The sequence below is a fragment of the Neolamprologus multifasciatus genome, chromosome 7 (assembly GCF_963576455.1).
Source record: "Neolamprologus multifasciatus chromosome 7, fNeoMul1.2, whole genome shotgun sequence".
Taxonomy (NCBI): Eukaryota; Metazoa; Chordata; class Actinopteri; order Cichliformes; family Cichlidae; genus Neolamprologus; species Neolamprologus multifasciatus.
The window spans coordinates 47544455-47570346 of record NC_140445.1 but is presented as its reverse complement, the minus strand read 5'-3'; the positions used below and the strand labels follow the sequence as shown (position 1 = coordinate 47570346).

At 39.7% G+C, this 25892-nt stretch overlaps 1 protein-coding gene across 1 annotated transcript in view; it reads right to left on the bottom strand.

Annotated features, from left to right (window-relative positions):
* Positions 1-23828, bottom strand: part of peak1 (pseudopodium-enriched atypical kinase 1) — a 104274-nt gene extending 80446 nt beyond the window's left edge. Inside the window, exons 1-2 of the mRNA XM_085164692.1 lie at positions 22805-23828; positions 6176-6274 (exon numbers count right to left, since the gene is read on the bottom strand). The gene's annotated coding sequence lies outside the window, so the exon portion shown is untranslated. The remainder of the gene's footprint in view (positions 1-6175; positions 6275-22804) is intronic.
* Positions 23829-25892: the final 2064 nt, after the last annotated feature.

Genomic DNA, 25892 nt, shown 5'->3' with positions numbered 1-25892 from the left:
TAGCATTAATTATATGCCAGATTATTTTTTTCTTACATTTTTATTCTACATTTCCGAGCTGTTTTTATGTCTGCAAAATGGTTCACAGGGACAGTAAGCTAATGACACATTTCTTGATATTACCAAAAACCTCATATTGCCAGTACTTAGGTGGATCAGCTTGCTTACTGATCGATTTATTAATCACTTTCTTTGGGTTACTTTCAAGTGCATAAATTAGCATGTAATACAAACAGAAATGCAGAGTAGCCAAAATAACATTATCTTTGTGGGTATACCCTACTGCCTCTTTATGCATTAGCATAACTTACTCTTTCCATTAAAAAGACGCATAAAAGGTCACGCGTCAGTCTTTAAATGCTTTGATTCCACCTACTCTTTGATTTTACATCGTGGCAGCCAAACATTTGACAACAACCTATTTACTGGTTAAGATGTGGACAAATCAATGTATCTGGGGGAAAATGTGACTTGTTAAGGGTAAACTAATAACAGTGTGGCTCATAGAAATGAAACAAGTTTATTTATGATATCTAAAAAAAAACGTGATTAGTAGTTTCATTGTGTCTGCACATGATCCAGGTTTGAAATCCTGAGTGAATCATGCTATTCAGTTGGTTTCATATTCGTCAAGGTTTAGCACCCGATATGTTCATTTTTTACTTGTGTGTACTAAACTATTCTACTACAGAATATCTAAGAAAAGACATGTTTGATTGTGAAATGGTTAAGAGATCAAGTAACACTTTCTGCAGACAAAGAAAAGTGGGGAGCAGACTAAGAACTTAAAACAAGCATTGAAGCAATGAGATACAAGTCTTCACTTCTGGCCAAACTGGCCACTTCTAAACTGATGTAGAGATTGATTCAGAACTTGGACTGAATTTGCAAGTAGAACTTTGAGGATATTAATGAGCACCAGTATCTGGACAGAGCAAAGTTAAGATCACTAGATAAGAATTATTTAAGTTTTTCATTGATGAAAGGGAATGTGATTCTGTGTGTGGGAAAATCTGTTTAAGATCTTGGCAACCTTGACTAAGAACTGTGGCAGGCCGTGAGGAATGATGACCTGTTCTCATGCAATGGCACATTCCTGCCATAACTAAGCTGGAACAGGCCTGGGACAACTATAGCAGGCAGCTTGGAGTAACAGCTTAGTGGAATTTATGGGAACCTACCACCCACTCCTCTTTGACCAGCCCAGTCCATCTAAATGAATCAAAGTGTCACTGGGACTTAAAGGTTCAAAAGCCAATCTGACGTCATTTCAAGGTGAGGAAGAAAGATTTCACAACACGTGGCAAGTTTACTTGAAATGCCAATTAATGGACTGATTTATTAGCTGAGAGATCACTATATTTTGTGCTTTATTACTGTATGGATTTAACTCCGGTTGACAATTTCAAGATCCCACTAACTACTAAAAAAACCCCAAAAAACCCCAAAAAACAAGCAAAAAAAGACAATAATGAGTGACTCAAAAGAAAAAAGAAAAAAAAGGTTTGGGATTTGGTTATCCCTTTGTTATCAGTTTTTACAGATTATTGATAATGATGACATAAACTCGACAATGAAATTGTTTGACAAAAAATTAGATCCCACTGTACAATGGGTACAATACTGTTATACTGTTTTAATATAAATGTGAAACAGCTTTTAACTTTGAGTATGTGATTTATTTCTTACTCAAATGTGCAAACAAATAGAGTTAAAACACTGTGTGGTAGAATTATATCTGCATTTTCAAGTTTACTTTCCATTCTTAATATTGACCCTCAAAGACTTTCATACTCACTTAATAATAGATAAAGAAATGGAGTAGAGAGCTGACCCACAGATCATTTAATATTAATGTTTCAGACATCTGTGAATCCCTTTGTGAAATTCATTCATGCTCCCTTTTGTGCACTGATGGGAACTCCAACAGCTGCCTGCTTCCAAGGTCTACTTAGTGAGGTAGAGTGAGGGACTGAAAGAGAGGCAGGGAGGAGTGTGATGGGAATAAATGTTCTAGAGGCCTATTAATTTATTGATCTCTGTTGACCTCGACTCCAGTGACATGGTGGACTTAAAGGACAGAATAGCTTTAGCTTCTTCGCCTCTGCTTCCTCAATACATTTCCTGGAAGTTAGATCATTTTGGTGGCTTAATGGATTTAAACCTTATCAAGGAAGACCTAATGGGAAAACTTGACATTGTTTACTTTGAAAGATGGTGGAAGGGCACTTTAGTGAATATTGTTGAGTGGTAAGTCCAGAGTAAAAAAGTGCAGAATACATTCTAATCCATTTATCAAGAAACCTCAGTGCGGAAATGCAACAATCAATAAGGTGAGCAACTTGAGAGCATCCACGACTCAGCCACTGGATCTATACATGTGTACTCCAAGCCAATGTAGATTTACTTTCAGAGAGCTCAGAAACTCCTCAGGGACTCAAAACTACACTTGGCCTCTGTTCACTACAGGATAATCGAACATTCAAAAGTGTTAGCATGAACCCAAATCTTTTTTTTTTTTTTTTCAGGTCAGCAATGATACCAGTCATGTCTTCAGATGGAGATACTGTATGCAATTTCATAAGCGTTATGCAACAGATAGAGCTAAAGTTAATCTCACATAGTTAATTGACTTTCCAACTAAAAACAGGATCTAACTTCTTTTAATTTGTAGCTGTCTTATTTATATATTTGCTTGATTTGGGTTTACAATTTGTTTCTTAAAGCTTTAATGTCTTTTTAATTAACTAATTTTAACTGCTGCCAGGATAGGCATAAAAACAAAATACCTATCCTCTGGATAGCAGGTCTTGTTGTGGGAAAACTAAAGAATTTCAAAGATTACATCTATGGAAGGTTTGTATCAAGATGCCATTACAAAATCTGTATTATAATTCACCTGTGTTCACAGCTTCTGAGACCATACTTTATACTTGTGTATACTTGTTTTCATTTCTTTAAACTTTAAAAAGTTGAAATTTTTATATTTTTCATGCCCAGTTCCTACTACTGAGCACGCTTTATTAATTGGAAATAAACATTATCTCCAGCAGCTCTGCTAACGCTCAGAGAATAACGAATCTGTAGAACCCCAGAAAAATCACGTTAACGTGCAATTCCCAGTTAACTCCTCTGCTATAGCTAGACTAGGAAAAGCTTTCACTCTTTGGGGAACTAACAAAACTTCCCAAGGAATATTATAGCTATAGCTTTTTTTAATTGTACTTGTGGCACACACAAACCTCTTGGAGATGAGAAATTGAGGCAAGTAATCCAGCAGGATGGAGTCAAAGTCAGATTGAGGGTGTTGTAGTTGATTTTTCACTAAATGTTGAAGTTCTGAATCTACAAGAGTATACCTTGTACCTGGCTATTTTCAAAGGAATGTTTTTTTTTTTTTTTAATTTGTTGTATTACTTAACACTGTCCTATGAATTGTTCAAGCATAAAAAAGGCATTTATCTCAATAAATGAACCATTGTTGTGTCTACACATAAGAGACAACTGAGTAAAGAACCAGTTGTCTCTTTAGGCACTGTATTACTAGCAGCCTGTTGCAAAAAACACATTTACCCCCCATCTTTAGTTGAATGCATTAAAAATATAAAATATAAATTTGTTTGACAGAAATAGCACTGACAAGGTGATCCTTGTTGAGCTGTTAGCCAAAAATGTTGAATTGTGTGGAGTGTGTCCTTAAAAACATGAACAAAAAGAAGTGAGAGGCCTAAAAAAGCCATTTACAGCAGATGCAGACCTAACACAGACCTAAGAGATACATCTCATTATATACTGTATTTCCATGCATGTTTGCACATCTTTCAATAAATCACTGCCTCTATTTTTCCCAGCAAAATGACCAAGTGGCGATTCAGACATGCATAAATGCATAATTCCTATCTCGACTATAAAGTTGTAATATCCAGCAGACCAATTTGTTGCTACATATTCATGGATAATCATTATCGTACATAACCCCCCATTTTCCTCAAAAACTACTAATGAAGTTCCCCACAGGAAGTCCAGTGTGTGTCCCTCATTTAGATACTTCATTCAGATTAATGGCCACATTATCAGCGAATCAGCGTTTAGAAGACAATTATGTAAAATCCAAGCCTCTCAACTTTCCCCTCCCTAAAGATTCTCTGATCCTCTGTAAGACTAGATGATTTGGGATCTACTGATGAGATCCTGAGTCGTGACTAGCCTAGACAGAGACAAAGGACTGTCAAGACATTTCAAAATGCACACTAATCTTCTGCAAAAAAAAAATCTAAATTCAAAACAAATGTAGAATTTTGCTAAGGCATCCATTAAGCCCTGGCACTATGGCAGGACATTTTAGATTCATTTACTATAACAGCTGAACAAAAAGTACCCTGATTTTCTAAAATCTGCCACCATTAAACAATGAAATACTCTGTTTCAAAAATAAAGGTGCAAAGAGAAAACTAAACTGCTGTTGCAGTTAACGGAAGAATTAATGTTTTTAAGACACACCAGACAATTTGTATCAAATCACAAAGCTCAGAAAAAAGGACATGGAAAAATATATATGGCTAATGTGGAAATCCAAAACAGAAATAACAAGTAGGAGCCTTATTATGACAACACAACAATAGTCCAAGTTGTCAAAGTAGAGATGGCAATAGGTACCAAAGAACAAAAACACAATGTCCAAAAATAGCTGCCAGAGCTTTGTTGATGATGTGAAGCTACAATTTTGAAATACCAACACTCATGAAGTCAGGAAGTCAGGAAGGATGAAATCACTTCCCAGAAAAAGGCAAATGAGCCAATGCTGAAAGGAATGGCTGTATATCAATGGAATAACTTGGACACAGCTTGAATTAAACTCCAAGGGAGACAATCTTTAACACATAGGTCAACTACTAATAAAAATTTTCCAAAACTTCTTGAACTTGAAAACCTCCTCACCGTCACACTCAAAATAACATTGATTTTCAGTGTAGCCCTGGGAATCGGTGGGGAAAAAAATAAAAATGCCCGGACATGTTCTTGACCTCTTCCCTTGGTCATGTGTACAATCACAGTGTGATGCATGCCGGGCCTCTCAGTAAGACTTGGGATGGGCGTGTTTCACTCAAATACAGCTGTGTTGTGGATAGACTTACACTAAGCTACACATAAGCACGCCCATACTCATAGGAGCTGAGTTACCAGGGTCAGAATGTTACACAGTTTGAAAAATTTGTGTTTTATGTGGCACTTCTGTGTCAGCATGAGAATACTGGCCACAGAAGAGAAGTTTTATGGTGGGGCCACACACAAAGACACTATTAAACATCAGCCCAGGCACTGAGCGCAAAAACTGAAGCACACAATATGGCGTACCTGTTTGAGCACGTCTAACCCCACTTATAATGAACCACGTTTGCTCGAGATCAGGGATGTCAAACCCATTTGATATTATGGGCTACACACAGTCTACTTTGATCTTAAGTGGGTCGGACCAGTGAAACTCCCCTTTCTGTCAGGGTAAGGAAGTTTAACTACACATTTAATCCGTGAGATATCCTAATATAAGCAAAAGAGTTACAGTTTCAACATTATGTCTCAGTTTTTGAACATGATAAAGAAATGCTGTTGTAGTAAATGAAAGAAATCTGTTAGCACGACTACAGAGAAAAGTCCTGGCATGCTTTTGCCCAGACTGTCCTTCAATTGTAAAACAGGAAGTTTTGTTTTTATTTTCCCAAAGCCACCCAGTGGGCTGGATTGGTGTCTGTTTCAGGCCGATTCTGGCCCTGAGGCCTTATGTTTGACCCCCCTGCTCTAGATACAGTGTTGAGTCAGAACTATCAGAAAGATTATTACATCAATACAACTCTCTCCAGGTGGGCTGGAGATGATAATTCTAAGTCAATAAGGAATTCTTACCAGACTTGGTGATATTTAAGCTCTACTCTTGCTACATTGATCTGCTACAATTTATTTGTACAGCCCAACATAATGCATGTATAAATGGTATTTACTTGCCAGGATCAGCAATATTTTCCAACCCCCCAAAATGGACACTTCAGTAGAAGAGTACAGAGTGTCCAAGAAAAAAAGACTAAAACAAACTGAAAACGCAGTTCCAATATAATCAATAATGGAGTCCAGCAGATGACAGTAAGTAAAAAAAACCAAAACAATTTAAGACTTAGCTTACCTGCCCAGCTATGTGGCTCCGCGTGGGCTGAAGCGTTTTGAGGCTGACAAAAGCAGTGGTGTTTCAGAAAAAGGCAAAGGTCGTCTGGAAGCAATTTTCCTGCACAAAGGAAAAGCAAGAGAAAAGAAGACAGGTGTCAGCTTAATGTCATCATCACGCAGCCCAGTAAGCTCCTTTGACAAGTCAGATCCTGTATATAGGCTCGTGAAATTGATTTCTGTTTCAAAATGACAAAAAACTAAGGGGAAAAAAACCCACAAGTTGACAACAAAAACTTTATTTTGATAAAGTCTGAGTTCCACTAGAAAGAAGTTTGAAAAGTTTGGAAATCAAGAGTTCACAGACAATTATTCTCTTCAAGAGAACGGTACGGCGCTGAGCGACGGCACGGTTAATAATGCTGGGGGAGGGAACGCGGAGCGCGAGCTGCTCCATCAGCTTAACTACAGATAAAACTAACCTAAAAAATCTCTTAAGAGGAGGCAGGACTCTCGCCGCTATCCTGCTTTTTCACTAAAAGCACCAACACACAGTCTAAGGCAAGAAATAAAGAAGTGCTCTACTCAACAAGGGCAAATATAATTAATAACAGCAATAGTAGGAGCAATCAGACATAGTAATAAAATATCTTCTTTGTGCTTTGTGGTCAGTGCCTGTCCACAAAGCACCAAGCTTGGAATGAGGCTGGCAAAACACCGCTCCCTCTTGGTGTGTCATAATCTCCATATGCATTCATATCAACCAGTCACAAACCTCAGCTCGCATTAATTATGCCAACAGACTAAGCCAATCCAAACCCATTCTCCACAACACATCACGTCCTGATTTCTCTTTAAAAGCCATGACTCAACAGAAATTAGACATGAACCACTCCCCTGCCCTAAATTCATCCCTGTAGGCATGGCATTCTGGATTTGCCCACTTATAATGTAGTCTGCTCAGGCAAGAAACCAAGTTATATAAGGAATTGTTAGGGCAGACCTCTGCTAGTGGCTCTAAACTGTTAGAGTCGGGGGTGGGGAGTCTACACTGAAAGCTTTTTTTGTTTGTTTTGTTTTAAGAGGGTCAACTTGCTAAACATGACTAGGCCCTTAATGTATAATCCAACACTAATATTGGCAGAGGGTGGGGGAGGTCGGCCTGTGAGAGCACATGCAGGTGTGAGTACCGGGAATGTGTCAATATTGGGGAGTACCCACAAGTATTTGGTGAACCTTTATACTAGGAATTAAGCCACTTTTTTTTAATAGTCATTACTCTTTACAGTATTTTTAAACTGTAAGGTATGAGAGGGACAATGAAGGAGAAACTGAGTCTGAGATGCCACAAGTCTCAATAAGTGTGGCAAGTTGCATAAGAAGTCTGGGTGAAGTGCTCCACATATGAATTTAAAAAGGTCAGTTCTCCCCGGGTTTATGCTTGAACACTTCTTTCCTCTGGCTCTAATCGGCAGGGCACTACAGTGTTTCTACAAGGCAGACAGACACAAGGAGCTGCACAACTCTTTATGGCAGTTAAGCAATGGTAATGAGGCAAGATACAGAGCTGAGCACACTAGCTACTGCCACTGCAAAGTGTTTTATTGCATCCCAACAGCACTACTGCACCCACTGCTTGTTCTGTGCCTATATTGTAATGGCTCCGCAAACTTTGATGAATTACTAGCGGCTGATTGTGCTACGGACATCTTTCATGTATAACGTTTGGGAAATCGTTACTCTGAGATCAAAACCGAAAGGCTGAATCGACCTGCTGTGTCGAGAGTAGGATTTGTAACAGGTTCCGACATGACAACTCGCATGTTCAGCAGCGCGTTTGATCAAAAGAAATCTCTATGGGAACGAAACATGTCAAACTCAAATCAAGGGCTTAGCATGTTACTACCCCCCATATCACACATGACATTATGGTCTCTGAACAGAAATGCAAAGTTTTAAAGACACATGCATGATAGCTTACAACAATCCTGTGAACAGGATCACTGCAAAAGTATTTGATTGACAGAGACACGGAGTGTAAAGCTATGAGGGTTGCCATGATGCTAAAATACCGATACGCAGGAAAATACTAAAAAACATTTTCAGTACCACGGGGAAGATTTTGATCCCACCCTGCAACAACAGAAGTAATGATGAAGTCACATTTCGAAAAAGTCGACTTGTTAATTTTCAATAAATTTGCCTATTTTTCCCAAGTTTAGCTCGTCCCCACTCTTAGGTTTACTGCTAGAAGAATAAACAAGGCTGAAGGGAGTTGGGTTTGGTTTTTTGTAGTACAAGAGGAAACCCCAGTGCTTATTCCTAAACCGCAAGGTGACAGAATTCACAGAATGTACTCACAGTTAGAAAAAAAGACAACTTTCATTGTGTAAATTGTGGTGGGAAACTTGAGAAACTTCAAAAGGATTTTATCATCATGAGGCTCCTCTGCTCTGCTCAGCTCGCTGTTTCTGTGAGAAACTCATGCATCCCAAGGTTTGTTATACATAAAAACCCTACCTTCTTTATCTGTGTTTAACAGGTATTAATTACCCTTCACTTTATGCTGAACAAAGAACCTTGTGTGCATTGTCACCCCTCACAAAACACCTATCCCGGGGAACAGGGTGGACTCAAATATCATACAAATAAAACACCAAAGGACATGTTAAAGCCTTGATATCCGTTTTAAGGAGTTTAACATTCAAAATAAGGTTCTGTTGTCTTCATGGGACGTGCACATGTTTGTCCCTTTCTTGCATGTGTTTCCATTAGCTGTATGTCCAGGGTAAATAGGCGAGGAAGTCACAGGACGGGCAGCTGACTGCTATGGTCCACAGAGCATGTCTTCAGGCCAAGACCCTGTTCATAAGATAACAACTTTACTATGACCCTCAGAGGAAATATTTAAGCAAAAAGGAGCTCAAATCCAGTCACTGGATAGTGCTAAATGCATTCACCAGGAATAAAAAACAAAAACAAAACAAAAAAAAACCCCTCCACTCCAACCTCATTCAGCATCAGCCAGCCACTCCGTCTCTCTGGTAAATGGATTATGTCATGACTCAAGCATCTTGTAACCTAAGCAGACTGTGACAAGTGACGGAGTAGATGTAATATGTGTGAAAGAATAACCATGCAATGCTAAACAATGAGCTGGAATGGAGTGCTACCACGTAGTACATTAACCATGATGTCATTAATGGGCATCTTAGAGCCAGGGCAGAAAAAGCACCAGATCCGATCCAAGAGTCAGGGCCTTGCATTGTATTTAGATGGCATCGGTCACTATATTTAAATGCGATTCTGCAGGAGGACAGAAAGGGAGCCTGACGTCTTCCATGCTGCTTAATAAAATCCTGTTATCACAGGCCTAATGTGAGATGTTTCAATTGTCTTGCTTTCGTAGCATTTATACATTTTTCTCGATCTATGTTCCTTCTAAACTCCCCGGCTTTCTTTTCCCTTTCTCTAAATACAGTGGGCCCACTGTTCAACTCCCAGGGTGGGAAGCTGGCTCTACATCTGACACATCCAAGGACAAAAGGGAAACTCCAGATTGCCGTGGTGAGGGCAGCCACCCGTGGCAGTGCTCAGCAGGATTCCAGTTGTTTATGGTTGGCACTAATTACAGATTGGGAGACTCACCAAGCTCTAGAAACTTCAGTTGGCACAAAGAAAGGAGAAAACGCGCTTTGACAAGAAAAAACACAGGGTAACCATTAAGACTGTCTCCCCTTGCAGCAAGCCAGATAAAACATGGAGTGATGTAAACTCATTAGGATGGCTGAAAGGCATCACTCAGGATCGAATTGAAACTCCAAGGCAAACGTTCCCTTCTGCATGAACGCAATGTTTTTACATTATTGCTACCGTTATGTAAAGAGCATGCATGTGTGAAGTTGAATTCAGACTATAAGGTGTTGCTAATCAGAGCCTGACTGATACTCTGTTTCAGACCTTTGTTATGTGTAGTTATGACTCAATAAAAACATAATATGACAACGCAGTTTAAAAATAATCTTGTTTTGTTGTCAACTTTCTCCCATATCTGCTTTTTAGATTCTCATTTATGGATGCAGATACCAAATAGCCAACTGCAGTTGATATATCAGCCACGCTGATACATATATGAGATTAAGTATCTCATCCAATAGGAGATGAATTCCTCCTTTCTTCAAAGACACCTGTCTTTAAAGAACTCTCCAAAGGTGTCTTCATCTTTCTCACTAAATATGGTTTTCTGCCAAAAATTCACCAGTGACAATTTGTCTCCTGCACCAACACTTTAACAGCATACAGCATCTTGTTAACTGTGCGAACATATTTTCTTTTCCTTTCAAAGACTTGACTTACAAGCTAATAGCCCATTAGGCCCCAAAAGGTGAGCAAGTTTAAAAATAGCATAAACTTCAGACATAATGATTTAAAGGCACAGCTTATATTAAGTCAGAATAAAAACTTCAAAGAAAGAAATACAATTGTTGAACATAGCTGTTTGTTTGAGCTGACAAGAAAGGTATCGGGAGTCAGAGAAGGAAATTAGCAAATCAAACGGAGCGCTGAGTAAAATCCAGCCGACAGTCCCTTTGAAATGTACACTGTAGAGGAATGCTTTATCCAAACAGAGTAGCTCACTGCTTTGCAATTAAACACTCAAGTATGTTACACTCCCCTAAGCTTAGTGCTAGTTAGTTTCCCTTGTTTTAAATGAAACTAACTAACAGCTTTTAAATTAAAAAAAAGAAATTGTAAACATAAAATAATCTTAAAAAATCTGAAAGTCTTCTTTGTTCTATCCAAATCTTTGATCACATCTATGATGAGCCCTGGAAGGTGAAACATTTGCTTTTAAGTGTTTTCATCCATTCATTTGGATTCTGGAAATGTGTTTGTTGTTTCTTAATCAAGAAAATTAGTCTGATTTCTAACTAAGCTGGATACTATATGGAAGATGAAGCATATTTTTTCATGCACAGACTTAACTTGAGTGAGCTGGCTGGAAATATCTATTGTCAAAGTACATTTGGTGACTAACTTTAGCACTTTTTGAATAAAGTAGTATGAATAAATATGAATACGTTGGTATGACTGTGTCAGTAAAATAATTCTTGATTTCTAAATGTACTGAAGTCATGTTTATTTTAAATGAGATTTAAATAAAGATTTTGATTTATATCTACTATTAATAACATTATTGCTTAATAACAACTTGTGTCCCACATCATTACTCATCGCAAATGAAACAAACTTTCCTCTCCTATGCTACCATCAGCAGAGACTCTGTCACATGTTGGTGCAGGTGCTCTACTCTTGTATTTGGCGAGAAAAAGATGCGCTGACAAAAAAAAAAAAGAAATTTGCAAGCCAGATACGCGTGTATGCTCTATTTTTACATCTTTACATCTTATTTCCTCTTCAGCGAAGCGAAGAAAACAAACACTCAACATTTCTAATGAAACTCCTCCTTAATATGCCAAAGAAAACCCAAGGGAGGAACAAACCCTTATGTCTGAGCATCATATTTTTACTTTGATCTCACAATATGCCATCCCAGGACTGAATCCAGACATAAAAAATTAACTGCATAATGGAGCTTGTGCTACTGTATCCTGTTTGCCAGCCACGTGCTCATTGGCCAGTTTGTGCACAACCTCTGTTCCTGTCAGTCAACAGTCCTCTGGATCATAGCACTCCCAGCTCCTCCTCCTCCTTCTTCTGTTCCTGGCCCAAATCTAGTGGCTGAATGCCAAAACCTGGGCTGGACACCTACCTGCTATCATGATCACCATGAAATTTCACAAGCAACGAGTCAGTTCAAACACAAAATCTGCAAACTTGTTTCTCTCATCCACCACTTATTCTTTCCCAACATTCTCAGACAGACACGTCACACTCGTCTCATCCCCTGCAGACATTTTGCCAGGGGTCCCCGATGAGCTGCTAGCCTGATATAGCTGTGGTATGGGCTGGGGTGTGGGCCAGAGTCTGAAGGAATGGGAGTGTTTGTTTTCTTCCCATTCGATCTTCATGCGATCAAGATCATGTCACGCACCATGATCTTCATCAAGCCCTTGCACCACCAGGAAGCACACACACAGGCTGTGTGTGTGCGTACTCAGTGTGACAGAGAATGAAGCGGGGGAGCTTCGATGAGTTAAAAATGTAATTTGAGATGTTCCCTCGCTCTGCTGGGCAACTTAAAAAAGGGGTGAGTCTGCAAATTTAATTTGAGCAGCACCAACAGGATTATTTGTGGGAAAGAGTCTCGCTGTGTCAGGCAAGGTCAGGCAGGAGATGTTTGTTTACAAGTGGGGAGGTGGTGAATGCTGGGAGGCTTTTTTGTGAATGTTGTGTAACGTCGACGAAATGCCAGGTGACAGAATAAGGTACGATGGCTCTTCTCGCTGTAAAGTGCACAGCTTTTGAAATGCTATTCTGTTCAGTCCAAATGTAGATTTAACTCACAGGACTAAGGAAGGACAAAAAAATGAATCATTTATGGGTGAGCGGTCACTCGCCACTTTACGAGGTTTACAGAGTCAAAAACAGTACCATCCACTGCAAAAGTCCTGCTATAAATCCAATGCTGCTTCAACTCTATGATGATGAATCTTCTAGATGTGGTTTGTGGTGCTTATTTCACATTTACTGCACTGCGGTATAATACATGCAGGATATTAGGGTTGTGCTGATGGACGATGATGCCGTTGATCGATGATGGTCAAAGTGCGCAGTAACAGCTTGCCAGTCAAGGCGATGTTTAGCTCATCTCCACACTGATGCATTAAACAGACATTATCATTATTATGACAATCATAATAAATTGTGCCTTCCTTTTATCTCGCTTCTGAACTTGCGCACCCACACACCCCTAAATATATCTGTGCTGCATCAGAAGTTCACGTCCCAGACTTCAGGACACTTTGAAATTAATGTTCTGTGTAGAGCAGCTATACTGATTGATGGACAACATTAAATGACAGAAAACAGAAGGATATTTTTGACTGATGCGACTGTGCTCCTTGATCACATCTCCTTATTTGTGCAACCATCCACTGTGAAAAACTCCAAGAACAGCAGAAGAGAGACAAGTAAGTAATCTTACACATTTAACAACGTGTCCACTTGTGTTCACGAATTACAATAAAGATAATTAATTCAAGGCTGTATGTCTTTCATTTGTTTTTCCTCCTGCCCACAGAATCATTTTTGCCACTATAAGTGCAAACATCAATGCCAACAAGCTATATGATCACTACATGTAAAAACAGCAGCGGGATGCCAAATAATGAAAATCTTTTTTTCTTTTTTTAAATCTTTTATCAAAACCACAGAACAGATTGTTTTTATTGTTTTGGTTCTGTGGTTTCATATTGTTGTTCTTTTATTTCTGTTTTATGATGTAACTAAAGTGCTTTATATTTCATATACTCCTAATAAGGCAGCTGTGTCTGTTTATCCACCTTCACTCTACGATTTCATGTGATAGCAAATGTGATTTTCATGTTACTGAAATCTCACCAATACTGTAATATTGGGCATATTAACTGCCCAGCTATAAATTTTACTACACCGTCCACACCCAAATGGGTCTCTATTTTTGCCAGTAATTTATGTGCCAACTCTACACTATTCACTTTATGATGTGAAAATTGGGTTCGCTGACATTAAGTCTCCTTGATGGTCTATGCTGAACAAAATAGTAATAAAACAGTGATTAGATCGTAGAAACGCAACACTGCCAGCATACATTTCGGTCACCCGCTACAGTTCAAGACAGCACTTAACACAATGTTCCCAAAGCCCAAATCAGCTAAAGCCGAAGCAACTGAAGACAAATGTTAAAGTCAGTCAGGTTCATTAGTGAATTAGAACAAGATTAGAAACAGCCCATCTGACTGTAAGAGCAAAAGATAAAAAACAGACAATTTCTATATTTCACATTTGAATGGGAACAATTGAGTCATGATGACCTAGTTAAGCATTTAGAACGCTGAAAGAAGGTTTAATGCATTTGCAATGTTAGAAAAAGAAACCATTACATAGCGTGGATTTGTAAAGAACCACGCTCAACGCCGCAGTTCGTCTCATCTGTTATTTATGAGACTAAATAATAGGAAGCACCTTAAAGCAACTATGAAACTCTGCAAAACCCTGCATCAAAAAGCACCGTTTATAAGACGTTTCTTTCTACAGGCAAAGCTGTATCACTGACAGCCTTTTTGATATCCAACAAAACCAACTGCAGTTCACCCTGAAAAGTTAACTTTCAGGTTCACTGCTATGGTAAACGAGTCCAACAGCCTCGAGTTATGTCTGAGAGATCTTAGCATGACATGGAGCAAGTTATTTTAAGATGCAAGGTGAGTCCACAAGAGTTACTGAGGTTAAAAGCTGGCCAAAAGTGCTCTCAACACATTCCAGCAGGCCAGAATTGTTTTGGCGTCGCTGCAGCTACAACCCCTCACCAAGGCTTTGTCCTAACTCAAACAAATACTTGTGCAGATACATCACCGCAGATTGATGCCCGAAGAGGAGATTATCCTGCCATATATGGAGTTCAATACAGCTCATGTAACACTTCCTTTAAATCTACACTACTTGGAGCTATTCTCCAAAATTCAACATGAAAAAAAAAACATTTAAAAAAAGGAAAACTACAGACATGGAGACAGAGAGAGCATTTCCCTCCTCCTCTTAGACAGGCTTTGTCAGGGGGCTTTCCGTTTCCCTGTTCGGTAACGCTGGTCCAGTGTAAAACTCTGTCAGAGTATCTGTCAGAGAAAATCCCCTAAAGCAGTCACTAGGCCAGCCTGATGCCAACACTGTCCTAGATCAAAAGCCAGCGCTGAGAAACACTGGTGATGCAGGGGATATTGTTCACCTGCTCCAGAGATGTATGATGACTGTGCAGGTGTACAGCACACACATGAGCAGGGTGGCCTCAGATGTATGAGCACGTCTGTATAGTTAGGAACGTCAGGTTTACATTTAAAACATCTTTACTTCAGTTATTGGCATTACCCCTTATTACCCGTCCTATTATAGGTAGGTGACAGAAAGAGGAAAATGATATATTTGCAGTAACACCAGCAATCTTCTATCTTATAGATCACATTCAAACAAGCCAAATGCCAGACTGCATTTTTGATTTATTGGCACAATAAATATGTGACACAAAGAGATTCAAGGAACTCTAGCGAGGTGAAGAAAAAAAGCCCTTAGTCTATTAGTCTGTGTCCAAAAAACCAAACAAACATGTCCTAATCAAGATCTTCGATCAATGATCAAAGAGTACCTGAATATGGCAGAGTGTCTTTCCTTCATCCTGCCACCCCTAATCTTGAATGTCAGTTAAGTGCAACCTGTAGCTCAGTGGGCAAAGAAGAGGAATGGTTCGACATCATGAGAACTGGAGGGAGAATAAATTTACATTTCTGGATTTAATCGTCACACAGAGAACCTGAACTGAATTGTGAGATTGCCAAAGCCAGCACTATAATTCATCTCAGATTTAATCACCAGAAATGCAGAACTGTGGGACCGAGCCTGGAGGCACTCAGCTTCTAAATGAAATTGGAAACCAGATTTGCCCTGATTTTGATCTCCCACTACATATTGTTAGCTTTTATTTGGCCGTCTTCCGTCCCAGCCTTAGGCAGCAATTTGTGTTAGTTCTCACAGTGAGGGAGGCATAAGGAGCTAAGACAGCAAAGAAGTTTAAAGAATACTTTATTGAGCTTCCTGGTTTGTTTCTCAGCATTTCCTTTATTATTACACTTTAAACAAAGAGTGCATGTGACATCCTGCACATTTCTCTGACTTAATATAGCCCAGTTAGTATATAACACAAAGATGAACGTGGTCAACCAGTCACCAGTATCAAGACATGGTTGCTGGTCCATATAATCCCATAATCCCTGCAGAAATACGTGGTAATTCCAAAGGGTTCACAAACTTCTTGCCAATGTAAATGGAACTACCCTCCAGCCTAGAGCTATCTGACACACAGGAGTGAATTTAAAATCAAAACAGGTATAGCTTTCAGCCTCCATACTGCTCAATTATCATCCATCCACTTTCCACTAACCACCAAAAGCAATAGCTAATGTAATATTTGACATGATGCACATCAATCAGCTGTTAACTAGAAATTAATGAGGCCCTGCATTAGTTTTTACAAGCAGTCAAACCGGTGAAAGGTCTGGAAGACGTCAATAATAAAAGGGGCTTTACGTCACCACTAGCCCTGGTTTTATGGACCCAACAGGACAATAATGATGATGATGATGACAGGAATAGTCTATCTCACGCTCACTCGTGAGATCAAAAGGAGAATATCTGACACCATTAAATCACTGGTGGAGCAGCTTTAGCCCAATAAGCCAGTTTGGGATGTGCTAAAAAGCCAAACATTTGCTGCTCTGTGAAGAGGAGACACACTTTTGAATCACACACTTTAGCAAAAGGGCAAAGTTTGACACGGGGCAGCTTTATGTTTTAGGCCAAAGTTATATGGGTCATAACTTAACATAATAGGAAAATCTACAGTAAACTCTTTGTCTGACTGCACCTGTCTCATATTACTCGTCTAATGGATGAATTAAAAAATGCAAGTAATGTGCATCTGTACAACAAGCAAACATCGATGTCAGTGAAATCTATTTTATATGCACCACCGCTTTATAATAACACAAGCTCGGCTGATAGCTCGTTAGACTTACATTCTCAAGGTCAGCACTTGAGCTAACAGCTTATCAACAAAGCCACAGCCTTGAGTTTCCCAGATAATCACAAATGTTTGCAAAGTCAACATTCTTCTAAAGGTTAAACTAAACATTTCAACAGTGAGTGAATGGGACCTCAAAATAGAAAACAAAGCCAGTGCAGTAAAGATTAGCAACATTAACATTGCGAATTACCGTTTGAATAATAAATCCTGGAGCAGATTCTGCTAGGTATTTGGATTGAGGCCAAACACAGAAACAAATCTTATTAGCTTTTTTAAGGCTTTGTCCCACTGCTTTAATGCATGTTTGAGCACATAAATAACACATGTATGAGGACACCAACTTTCACACAGACCCACACAAATTGGCTGTGGGTGAGACGTGAATGTCCCATTTCTAAATGATCCAACACCCAGGCAGAAGTAGAAGCCTTGTGGCTGACATACGATCCAAATGCTGCTGTGATCTTAATTATCCACAGTCTTCCAAGCACTGACTCAAAAAGTGGTGACACTTGAGCCAACTGGAATGATGACATGTCAGGTCACAGAAAACAGAGAAAAAAACTGAAAAATGTCAGTTGTATTTCCAGCTACTGACACTGGATTACTGAATACATGAAATATCTCTGATTTCATGAATGACTAAAAAAAATAACAATAGTCGACAATAACAATAGTTCTGCCGTTCATCCAGTAAATTCATTTGAACTTCTTCTGACATTTTCCTACCTGGATGACTTGGATGACATTACACTGACTTTTGGTAAGCGCAGTGTTATTGCCCGATAGCTGCAAAATGTACTCAGAAGAAGTCGCGACCTGGAGCTGCCAGCATGAATTACACCGAGACCAGACTTCCCAAACAAAACACAATCGGGCTCCAGCTTTGCCTCGATCATAGACAGAGCTGAAGATTTGGAGATGGCTTCTAGCCCACACTGCACTTTATCAGGCTCCAATGACCTTCTAAAATCAGGAGTGTTTTTCCTGTGAAACAGCAACATGGCCAAATGCCTCACACTGTAACAAGGTGAAGAAGGACTGTGACATTTAATAAATAAATAAATTAAAAAAGAGGTACGTGTGAATTTTAAACAAGTTTGCTACTTATACTGAAATAATACATTTTGACCAAAAAAAAACAAAGATATAAAACTAGATTGTTTCTGTCAACTGGTAGAAGTCTTGACAGCTAAACTTCAGTTCATGCAATCCTGGTAGCAACATGTACTTTCAACTAGTTTTCTTGATTGTGTCCACAACAAACACTACACATGCCCGGTCACAGGAAGCGTGACTGCTTCATGGCTCCATTACTCGACTGTTGTCAGGCTAACTTCACCACAGCTGCCTGTAATGTGTGTTGGACTTCTAAGTTAGCAGCATAGAGAAGAATTACATTAGTTGTTTCAAGTTTGCGTTTTGTTTTTTCCCAGGAATTAGATGAACTACACACATTGTATACTAAAATGTTACCAGTATGAAATCCTGAAAATGTCACTGATTCTCATTCTGATACTGATGTTTTTCCCATAAATTCTGTGTGCTTCAAATAGCAAGTTAAGTACAGCCCGGCCTTTATTTGTGTATGCATGGACAACTGAGTGTGGAATATTGAAATAAATGTTAACGACAGTGGTGGGGGTTTCCAGATCCATTGTGTGAGGCTCAACTTTGGTCACAGAGGCACTGTGGGGGCATCCATGTGCCATCCATGTGACCGCAGAGCACAGTCACTGCAAAGCACATGTGGATCTTGTAAGCAGGCTCAGAAATAGTATAACAACTATTCCTTCATGGTGTGCCTGTCTACAAGAAAGTACTAAGCAAAATACTAAGAAAAAAAGTATTTACATCCTTATGGTAATCTGTATAAAGCTAATCGATGCAGGAAAATAGTCCCAATCACTGATAGACTGTATCATTATTAATACTGATACATGAGTAAATCTTTCACCGTTGTAGCTATATTTGCGCTGGACTGCACTAACTGCTCATCATCAGTCCAAAGTAACTAGTGGCACTGAAGTACAAAATGGCAATAAAGTAAATATTCACATGAACCACAAGGAGTTTAAAGTACTTAAGTCAAAAGCCTACTGCCTCCAACCTCAACGTATATCAGGAATGCAAAGATGAACCTGATAGAAAGTGAAAGACATAAAATATAAACCTCACTTTGATGTAAAATCCAGGTTAAAAGCTGCAGTAATAAGATCTGAATCTGGTACCACTGCTACTTTTATACAACAGGAATGCCTTTGAGCAGTTGTATGTGTGTACATCTCATAACCCCTGGGTCACACCTGTTACCTTGCTAAACCTTTGTCCCAGAGCAAGCTCAGGGGTCAAGGATCAAAGGTCATGGTGTCACATGACACTTCCTTGACAGATTTGTTTCAGTCCAGTCATACTTATACCTTCTACCATCTGAGAAATGACCTTTTTTTTAGGTTGCTGAATTTCCTGCAAAGCAAACACCTTTATAATAACACCAATTATCAGCATTATTTCTTGTAAACTGAAACAAAAACAAACACAGGTTCTAATGAAATGACAGACTAAGGGTGTGAGAATAACTTTCAATTCATGACGGGTTTTCTGCAGTTAAGGAAGGATGATGCATACTGCAAATCTCTAACACAGACTTAACCATGCAGTCCCATATAACGCACTTCAATAACCTCCAAACAGCAGCACTAAAAGATCAAGTTGCCAGAAAATACTTGAGCTCAATTAAGTCCCACCCACACCGGAGGAAAACTACTTTGTATTGCATAAATGTGCCTCCGTGTCAATTCTGGCTGATAAATGCCTAAAAGCTGCAGCAGAGTGGGATGCACTAACAAAATCGTATAGAACCTCGAGGTAGACAGAGGCAGAAAGAAATGAGCGATCAGCAGGAAGAACAAGAAAGCTGTGGGACTGTGAGCAAGTTATTTTCTTACTGCTCAGACATCTAAATTTTGTGCACACAGCTAATTGAGTTTAAAAATTCCAATCCTAAACCCCTATGCTCCAACTGGACACAACAAGGGCGCTCCCATATTGATTTGCTGTTCGACTTTGTGTTTTCACTTAAATATGAAAAACCTCATTACGGTATAGGTAATATTGCAATTATGCAGCAGTGTATCTCAGGACGTGCTGCGAAGTAACACCAGAGTAATATAGCACCTGTGTAAGTAACAAGTAATGTGTAATAAACTGGCTTTTTTCGAATAATATCCAACATTAGGCACCAGGCACTGACATCAATAACGCTTCATCAATAAAGCTTCATCAATATAGTGACCTCATCATGAGACTCAGATTAATCCATAACATATTTTACTTTAATGTGTTCAGCGCTGTCACGCTGCTCTGTACCAGAGTAACGATGTTTAAACACAAAGCTCATTAGCTCAAACTACAGTAATTTATGGAGAGCGAAATCATGTTTGTATGTTTTCAATTTCATAAAACATTCAAAAAACAACACTGTAAACTTCCTATCCAGAGAGATAATATTACTGACCCCGTGAAATGAATACTACATACTACAACTTTTTTTTTGCAAATCCACAGGCTGTTTTATTTATTGAGAAAAAAAACTGTACCAGGATCCATTTAAAAACAAAAAAAAACAAATAGTATTTGACAAACAAATAGGAATGACGCCCAGTTCAGGCAAAACTCTGGGTCACTGAACTAACCAGCTAACAAAGACAACTTTCATTCCAGTTCACAACACAAAAAGATTCTGAGACATGTCTCCGAGCCAACACACCATCCAAGGCATTTACAAAAAGGAGCCCAGTGTAACGTAAAAGGTCATTTAGATCCCATTTATATCATTTACAGTTTGGTAGCATAGATCAGCACCACACCTGACAATCTGTGATGGGCAAACAGCAAGGTCAAAGGCAAAATAAAAAAGAAAGAAAATGCTATTATATCTTGCTCCAATCACCTGAGCATATAGCCCTACTGCCAGACTGCACCTCCATCAGTCAAACAGTGAATCACAAAACCTCTTGCAGCTCTGTCAACCAGAGAAAACACTATCTTCTTGTTGCTCACCACAAAGAATGTCAGGTATGTTTGCAACTCTGAGATACTGCAAACAATCCAACAATTTTTGTGTTCGCACACTTCAGGATGGAGGATAAGCATCCACAGGGAACTTATCAGAAGGGAAATCTGAGATCGGCAACTTGGCCTCCCTCTCGTCTGCCTCGACCGGGTGAGGTAACAATCCCAGATGCCCACCTTTGTTGACATTGTAATCAAAACAAAAGAAAGGAGCAAGTAAAAACAAGGACCGACAACCTCAATCCCACATGAACGCACAAAGCAGAGCTCGTTTATCAAGAGCTCAGCGTCCGCTTCTGTCAACTTTTGCTGGCAGTGACTTGTAACACTAAAACAGAAGAAAGTTTTACTTTTACAATCAGCGATAAAAAAAAATCTAAACAAAACACCAGACCAAGTAATACTTAATTAGACCAAAGTAAAGGGTATTTTAAGAAATCTGGCAATTCTTGTTTTTCCTCCTCTTTAAAAGTAACGCAGAATCCATGACGATCTTCAAAAACAACGGGACAGTTGACTCTACAGATAACACACCTGGCTCGACAGATGGAAGGCAAAAGTATCCCTTTTTTTAAAAAAAAGGGTGCTCGAGCTCAGTTTTTAGGTAGCAATTTAAGGAAGGTTTTCACAACACTAGTGGTGAATTCTGTATTATATTTAAAGCTGTAGATTATGATTTCAGCCTTGTGATTAGGCCATATTAAAAAAACAAAACAGAAAAAAACAAGCTGACACAACAAACAGATGCATTTGAAAAGCAGTTCCAGTGAAATGCAGGGCAACAGCATCTATTTTATGCAACACAGGTCCCACTGTGGGGTTTGATTTAAATTGCTAGTTGAGTGGGATACAGGAAGATCGGCTTCTCTTTTCTTTCTTTTGTTTTTTTTGGTAAGATGATCATGTGATCATGAAGCCCAGTGTTAACAATCAGTTGAATCTCTGAGTGGGAAGAATGGCACACAAACTGGTGAACCGACACCTGTTTATCAGTACTGCAAGGAGGACTCTAGCAACCCACTCACTCCAAACAACCAGGAGGTGATCTTTAAATACACGCAGTTTATGCATTAAAACAGTACAATCTATAGGGGCACTACATGCATGTGACAGAAAGTTGATTTCCTTTTTTAGTTTGTTGCATATAATCTGCACATAAATGCACGAGTGTTCGGCGGGGAGGAAAGTAACAGTGCTGAGAATAGCGAAACATCTTCTTTCCACTGTGTTTGTTATCCCCATTCAGGGTGGTGACTTCTCTCTCCCTCGCTCTCTCTCACGCACACACACGATCCCATTTCCCACTCCCCACTAAAAGATCCCTGGTGTTCCCTGGACCCCTGTTTGGTCAGCAGTTTAAAGTTAAGCTCTGCCGATCCTGTTCTGTAAACACGGGCAAGCTGTGTTTTGGGGACGGGCTCAATTCCACACCAGGTGTACGCAAAACCACACACGAGTGGCATCTTTTTGTTTGTGCGTTTGTTCTTAAACAAACTGATCTGTAGCCCTCCACTTCAGCCTTCACTCACTCAACTTATGACAGCAGCAGCAATGTTACAAAGTCAGCACGCAGTCACTATTTAGCTCTCAGTTCGCTGAAGCCGAGCACGGCTAGCAAACTTCTCCGCTGGCTTCTCCTCACATCTCTATCCTGCACAAATCTGACATTACAACAAGGAACCGCTCGTTTTGGGGGGGGTTTTCCCTCCTCAAAGACACGAGGGAACTCGCTGACAACCTGGAACTTGGGCAGCCGCAAGAAACTAGCGAGACTTGTGGCTGAGACACTTTCAATTCTGCGAAGGGGGGCGAAAAATGAACCCATAGCTAACTTTTCCATACCTTTTTTTGAACGGCGAAGAGCTCCTCGTCGATACTATCACTTCTTGGCAGCCATGAACCCCGCTTCTGACAGCGTCGCCCTCGGCAGGAATAACGACAAAATCTGCCTGTGTTGTGCGACTGTGTGAGTGTGTGCCGCTCAACTCTTGCCAGTGCCCGTGATTTCTCCCACACCGCTCCTCTCTGCGTGGCTCCAGCAACAGCCGCTGCAGTTTTTTCCACCAGCCTGGCGCGGGAGCGAGCGCCCGGGATACTGGGCTGGCCTGAGAAGCGCGTGAACGCGCAGTTTGCAGGAGAGACGCCGAAGTGGGAAAAGTGGCCTTAAGAGATAAACAGATCCGTGCGCTGTGACAAGGTAGTACAGATGCACACAGGGTAGTGTGTTAGCGACTGGGTAAAGGTTTTACTTGCCCTTGCGGTTTGTGTTTAGTTTAACCCAAATACACATATGTAGTCTTCAGGAAATCTGACTTTTACCATTTCTATATCGAGTGCGTGCATTTAAAAGAAAGGTTATCTGAATACTGAGCGACTTCACCATATATGAACTGAAAGAGTTATTTTCAGTAAAGCGATAAAAAAAACCGATGCACTCTGCGAGTCTATTCTCATACATTATTTGTAGTCCTGCTGTTGTGACATTTGTACAGCGCCATGTCCTTTCTGTTAATGGCAAACACGGTGATTATCGGTGACGGTAAATTATGACGTTACACTTCAAAGCACAAATTCATTTCCAATACTTCATAATCAAAAACTAATTATTCAAAACCTCATCTGTCTTGGAAGGACAGTTTGAAAGGAGGAGGCAAACAGATAGATTCAATGGCACCCTGAGTGCGTGCGTGTGTGTGTGTATATGTGTGTGCATATGTCTGTTTGTGTGTTTCAATAGTTATTGAAACGCGTTGAGTGCAGTTATTGACTGCGGTCAAGTGAGCCCTCACTTACGAAGTCACAGTCAAGCTAGCCGCACCGCCAGCCGCACCTAAAATGTTGTTGCACTACTCTTACGCACATTACGGTATGGGTGCCGACTGGCTTAAAAACGCAGTCTTTTGTGTCCCGACAATATTTTACTTCACAATCCACTCCCAGTTTTGGTTCATCTCCACTTTTCCCCCTGTGATCCACAGCCCAAATTACTGTATGATTCAGAGAAAATTAACAATAAAATTTACCCAATATACTCTACTGTACTTTTAATATCCTCATCTTTGACCTCAGATTACAGGAAAACTGTAAGAGGTGACACAGATATCTCACTGGATTCTGACTCTGGGTGATCCCCACTCTTCACCCTGTGATCCACAGCCAAAATTACTGTACGGTTTTCCTGAAAATTGATAGTAAACTTTGCACAATTTACTCTACTGTACTTTTAATGTCCTCATCTTTGACCTCGGATTACAGGAAAACTATAAGAGGTGACGCAGATATCTCACTGGATTCTGACTCTGGGTGATCCCCACTCTTCACCCTGTGATCCACAGCAAAAATTACTGTACGGTTTTCCAGAAAATTGATAGTAAAATCTTCCCATTTTGCTTTACTGTACTCTACATATTCTCATCTTTGACCTCAGATTACAGGAAAACTGTAAGAGGTGACACAGATATTTCACTGGATTCTGACTCTGGTGACCCCCACTCTTCACCCTGTGATCCACAGCAAAAATTACTGTACGGTTTTTGAGAAAATTGATCGTAAACTTTCCACAATTTACTGTACTGTACTCTATATATTCTCATCTTTGACCTCAGATTACAGGAAAACTGTAAGAGGTGACACAGATATCTCACTGGATTCTGACTCTGGGTGATCCCCACTCTTCACCCTGTGATCCACAGCAAAAATTACTGTACGGTTTTCCAGAAAATTGATAGTAAAATCTTCCCATTTTGCTTTACTGTACTATACATATTCTCATCTTTGACCTCAGATTACAGGAAAACTGTAAGAGGTGACACAGATATTTCACTGGATTCTGACTCTGGGTGACCCCCACTCTTCACCCTGTGATCCACAGCAAAAATTACTGTACGGTTTTCCAGAAAATTGATAGTAAACTTTCCACAATTTACTGTACTGTACTCTATATATTCTCATCTTTGACCTCAGATTACAGGAAAACTGTAAGAGGTGACGCAGATATTTCACTGGATTCTGACTCTGGGTGACCCCCACTCTTCACCCTGTGATCCACAGCAAAAATTACTGTACGGTTTTTGAGAAAATTGATAGTAAACTTTCCACAATTTACTGTACTGTACTCTATATATTCTCATCTTTGACCTCAGATTACAGGAAAACTGTAAGAGGTGACGCAGATATTTCAGTGGATTCTGACTCTGGGAGACCCCCACTCTTCACCCTGTGATCCACAGCCAAAATTACTGTACGGTTTTCCTGAAAATTGATAGTAAACTTTGCACAATTTACTCTACTGTACTTTTAATGTCCTCATCTTTGACCTCGGATTACAGGAAAACTATAAGAGGTGACGCAGATATTTCACTGGATTCTGACTCTGGGAGACCCCCACTCTTCACCCTGTGATCCACAGCCAAAATTACTGTACGGTTTTCCAGAAAATTGATAGTAAAATCTTCCCATTTTGCTTTACTGTACTCTACATATTCTCATCTTTGACCTCAGATTACAGGAAAACTGTAAGAGGTGACGCAGATATTTCACTGGATTCTGACTCTGGGTGACCCCCACTCTTCACCCTGTGATCCACAGCAAAAATTACTGTACGGTTTTTGAGAAAATTGATAGTAAACTTTCCACAATTTACTGTACTGTACTCTATATATTCTCATCTTTGACCTCAGATTACAGGAAAACTGTAAGAGGTGACGCAGATATTTCACTGGATTCTGAATCTAGGCCATCTCCACTCTTCACCCTGTGATCCACAGCAAAAATTACTGTACGGTTTTCCAGAAAATTGATAGTAAACTTTGCACAATTTACTGTACTGTACTCTATATATTCTCATCTTTGACCTCAGATTACAGGAAAACTGTAAGAGGATATTTTCACTGGATTCTGCATCTAGGCCATCTCCACTCTGCACCCTGTG